At 56.2% G+C, this 5,000-nt stretch overlaps 1 pseudogene; it reads right to left on the bottom strand.

Annotated features, from left to right (window-relative positions):
* The window catches only part of LOC135530297 (DNA translocase FtsK-like), an 18,135-nt pseudogene that overhangs the window by 3,084 nt on the left and 10,051 nt on the right, over positions 1 to 5,000 (bottom strand).

Raw genomic sequence — 5,000 nt, 5'->3', positions numbered from 1 at the left:
TGGCTATGGGCTGGCCCCCTCCATAGCCGGGTTGAGGCTGAACCCCATACCCAGGTTGGACCGGCACGGTCTGGTAGGCAGGGTACTGGGGGGCCCCCTGGTAGGGCTGGACGGGCTGCTGGGGGTAGTGAGTATTAACCACCGTTGTGTGGGCGGTCGTGGCTATCACCGCTGGGGAGGAGAGATACACAGGGGGGTAAAAATAGAAATGCAATGAGTAAACCTCACAGGGTTCTCTATTCTGACAGAGACTCCTATCAATGAGTAAACCTCACAGGGTTCTCTATTCTGACAGAGACTCCTATCAATGAGTAAACCTCACAGGGTTCTCTATTCTGACAGACATGTAGGGCCGGGGCGTGTATAGGGTACCCTGTAGGGCTTGTATAGGGTACCCTTGGGCGTGTGTAGGGTACCCTGTAGGGCTTGTATAGGGTACCCTGTAGGGCTTGTATAGGGTACCCTGTAGGCGTGTATAGGGTACCCTGTAGGGCGTGTATAGGGTATCCTGTAGGGCGTGTATAGGGTACCCTGTAGGGCGTGTATAGGGTACCCTGTAGGGCGTGTATAGGGTACCCTGTAGGGCTTGTATAGGGTACCCTGTAGGGCTTTGTATAGGGTACCCTGTAGGGGCGTAGGGTACCCTGTAGGGCGTGTGTAGGGTACCCTGTAGGGCTTGTGTAGGGTACCCTGTAGGGCGTGTGTAGGGTACCCTGTAGGGCTTGTATAGGGTACCCTGTAGGGCTTGTATAGGGTACCCTGTAGGGTTTGTATAGGGGTACCCTGTAGGGCTTGTATAGGGTACCCTGTAGGGCTTGTATAGTGTACCCTGTAGGGCTTGTATAGGGTACCCTGTAGGGCGGGCGTGTATAGGGTACCCTGTAGGGCCGGGCGTGTATAGGGTACCCTGTAGGGCCGGGCGTGTATAGGGTACCCTGTAGGCCGGGCGTGTATAGGGTACCCTGTAGGGCGTGTATAGGGTACCCTGTAGGGCTTGTATAGGGTACCCTGTAGGGCTTGTATAGGTACCCTGTAGGGCTTGTATAGGGTACCCTGTAGGGCTTGTATAGGGTACCCTGTAGGGCGTGTATAGGGTACCAGGTGGCGTGTATAGGGTACCCTGTAGGGCGTGTATAGGGTACCCTGTAGGGCGTGTATAGGCACCCTGTAGGGCGTGTATAGGGTGCCCTGTAGGGCGTGTATAGGGTACCCTGTGGGGCGTGTATAGGGGTACCCTGTAGGGCGTGTATAGGGTACCTGTAGGGCGTGTATAGGGGTACCCTGTAGGGCGTGTATAGGGTACCCTGTGGGCGTGTATAGGGTACCCTGTAGAGGCGGTATAGGGTACCCTGTAGGGCTTGTATAGGGTACCTGTAGGGCGTGTATAGGGTACCCTGTAGGGCGTGTATAGGGTACCCTGTAGGGGGCGTGTATAGGGCACCCCCTGTGCGGCCGGGCGTGTGTAGGGTACCCTGTAGAGCGTGTATAGGGTACCTATGCGGCCGGGCGTGTATAGGGTACCCTGTAGGGCGTGTATAGGGTACCCTGTAGGGCGTGGTATAGGGTACCCCTGTAGGGCGTGTATAGGGTACCCTGTAGGGCTTGTATAGGGTACCCTGTAGGGCGTGTGTAGGGTACCCTGGGCCGGGCGTGTATAAGGTACCCTGTGGGCCGGGCGTGTATAGGGTACCCTGTAGGGCGTGTGTAGAATTTGCCTAACAGGCTTGCCATAGGGTACCCTGTAGGGCGTGTGTAGGGTACCCTGTAGGGCCGGGCGTGTATAGGGTACCCTGTAGGGCCGGGCGTGTATAGGGTACCCTGTAGGGCCGGGGCGTGTATAGGGTACCCTGTAGGGCCGGGCGTGTATAGGGTACCCTGTAGGGGCCGGGCGTGTATAGGGTACCCTGTAGGGCCGGGCGTGTATAGGGTACCCTGTAGGGCGTGTGTAGGGTACCCTGTGGCGTGTGTAGGGTACCCTGTAGGGCGTGTGTAGGGTACCCTGTAGGGCGTGTGTAGGGTACCCTGTAGGGCGTGTGTAGGGTACCCCTGTAGGCGTGTATAGGGTACCCTGTAGGGCGTGTATAGGGTACCCTGTAGGGCGTGTATAGGGGTACCCTGTAGGGCGTGTATAGGGTACCCTGTAGGGCGTGTATAGGGTACCCTGTAGGGCCGGGCGTGTATAGGGTACCCTGTAGGGCCGGGCGTGTATAGGGTACCCTGTAGGGCCGGGCGTGTATAGGGTACCCTGTAGGGCCGGGCGTGTATAGGGTACCCTGTAGGGCCGGGCGTGTATAGGGTACCCTGTAGGGCCGGGCGTGTATAGGGTACCCTGTAGGGCGTGTAGGGTACCCTGTAGGGCGGGCGTGTGTAGGGTACCCTGTAGGGCGTGTGTAGGGTACCCTGTGGGGCGTGTATAGGGTACCCTGTAGGGCGTGTGTAGGGTACCCGAGGGCGTGTGTAGGGTACCCTGTAGGGCGTGTATAGGGTACCCTGTAGGGCGTGTGTAGGGTACCCTGTAGGGCCGGGCGTGTATAGGGTACCCTGTAGGGCGTGTGTAGGGTACCCTGTAGGGCGTGTGTAGGCGTAGGGCGTGTGTAGGGTACCCTGTAGGGCGTGTGTAGGGTACCCTGTAGGGCGTGTATAGGGTACCCTGTAGGGCGTGTATAGGGTACCCTGTAGGGCGTGTATAGGGTACCCTGTAGGGCGTGTGTAGGGTACCCTGTAGGGCTTGTATAGGGTACCCTGTAGGGCGTGTGTAGGGTACCCTGTAGGGCGTGTGTAGGGTACCCCTGTAGGCGTGTGTAGGGTACCCTGTAGGGCGTGTGTAGGGTACCCTGTAGGGCTTGTATAGGGTACCCTGTAGGGCGTGTGTAGGGTACCCTGTAGGGCGTGTATAGGGTACCCTGTAGGGCTTGTATAGGGCACCCTGTAGGGCGGTGTAGGGTACCCTGTAGGGCCGGGCGTGTATAGGGTACCCTGTAGGGCCGGGCGTGTATAGGGTACCCTGTAGGGCGTGTGTAGGGTACCCTGTAGGGCGTGTATAGGGTACCCTGTAGGGCGTGTGTAGGGTACCCTGTAGGCTTGTATAGGGTACCCTGTAGGCGTGTGTAGGGTACCCTGTAGGGCGTGTATAGGGTACCCTGTAGGGCGTGTGTAGGGTACCCTGTAGGGCGTGTGTAGGGTACCCTGTAGGGCGTGTGTAGGGTACCCTGTAGGGCGTGTGTGGCCACCCTGTAGGGCGTGTGTAGGGTACCCTGTAGGGCGTGTATAGGGTACCCTGTAGGGCGTGTGTAGGGTACCCTGTAGGCGTGTGTAGGGTACCCTGTAGGGCGTGTGTAGGGTGCCCACTGTAGAGCGTGTATAGGGTACCCTGTAGGGCGTGTGTGGGGGTACCCTGTAGGGGGCGTGTATAGGGTACCCTGTGGGGGCGTGTGTAGGGTACCCTGTGGGCGTGTGGGTACCCTGTAGGGCGTGTAGGGTACCCTGTGGGCGTGTGTGGGGTACCCTGTAGGGCGTGTGTAGGGTACCCTGTAGGGCGTGTGTAGGGTACCCTGTAGGGCGTGTATAGGGTACCCTGTAGGGCGTGTGTAGGGTACCCTGTAGGGGCGTGTGTAGGGTACCCTGTAGGGCGTGTGTAGGGTACCCTGTAGGGCGTGTAGGGTACCCTGTAGGGCGTGTGTAGGGTACCCTGTAGGGCGTGTGTAGGGTACCCTGTAGGGCGTGTATAGGGTACCCTGTAGGGCGTGTGTAGGGTACCCTGTAGGGCGTGTATAGGGTACCCTGTAGGGGCGTGTGTAGGGTACCCTGTAGGGCGTGTATAGGGTACCCTGTGGGGCCGCGGGCGTGTATAGGGTACCCTGTAGGGCCGGGCTGCTACCCTGCCGTTAACCGTAGAGGTGAGAGGGCCACTAGGCTACCCTGCCGTTAACCGTAGAGGTGAGAGGGCCACTAGGCTACCCTGCCGTTAACCGTAGAGGTGAGAGGGCCACTAGGCTACCCTGCCGTTAACCGTAGAGGTGAGAGGGCCACTAGGCTACCCCTGCTGTTAACCGTAGAGGTGAGAGGGGATGTCTGACAGATACATGTCATACTCAAGAGTCAGGAGCTAGCAGTCGAGAGAGTGTGTGTGTGTGTGTACAGGGGCAATACGTAGGCAGCAGCAACACAGCCTGACGATCACAAAGAGGTGAGAAACTCGGTTTTCAGAAGGATATCTGTGCCATAATGCCACAGGCTTACACACATTTATAGAGCGGGTTTCAACCTGGTAACATTACCCTCTTACTCAATGCTGTCAGTTTCCAAATATACCTATGCCAATCTTTGTGTTTCATTTCAAAATGAAAAGGTTAAATGAATACATTCTGGTGATGTCTTGTTGAATCATTCGGCTGGATGAATCAGAAATATTTAGGAAGTGTATAAATCTGTGGTTTTGCATCGTTGAGCAAACAGAGTTTTTTCCAGAACTCAAAAATGAGGAAGAGCTGTTTTGTTCCAGGTTTGGTTACTGACAGTGGATTTCTGTTCTATTGGAAGGAGGAAGTGGTTTACACAATTGGGTGTTGTTTGAAAATCAACCCTTGTGTCCCAACCCAGTCCATGAAGAGCTAAGCTGGGCCTGTGCGTCCCAAATGTCACTATTCCCTATATCTTGCCCTGGTTTTGATCAGAGTAGTGCCCTAGTTTTGATCAGGGTAGTGCACTACAAAGGGAATAGGTTGACATTTGGGACACACAACCTACTGGCAGGGATCAAAGTGGGAGTGGTAAAACCACTTCCTGTATCATCACATCTAATTGAAGCCCTTTTCACATCAGCATATGTGCTAATACAGTCACAAAGTGCTTATAACACAGGGTCAGAGATACTACAGTCTGAACTGACCCCCAGACTACACACAGACACTACAGTCTGAACTGACCCCCAGACTACACACAGATACTACAGTCTGAACTGACCCCCAGACTACACACAGACACTACAGTCTGAACTGACC

The sequence above is a fragment of the Oncorhynchus masou genome, chromosome 5 (genome assembly GCF_036934945.1).
Source record: "Oncorhynchus masou masou isolate Uvic2021 chromosome 5, UVic_Omas_1.1, whole genome shotgun sequence".
NCBI classification, from domain to species: domain Eukaryota; kingdom Metazoa; phylum Chordata; class Actinopteri; order Salmoniformes; family Salmonidae; genus Oncorhynchus; species Oncorhynchus masou.
The sequence above is the reverse complement of the archived record's forward strand: the minus strand, read 5'-3'. Positions and strand labels throughout refer to the sequence as shown.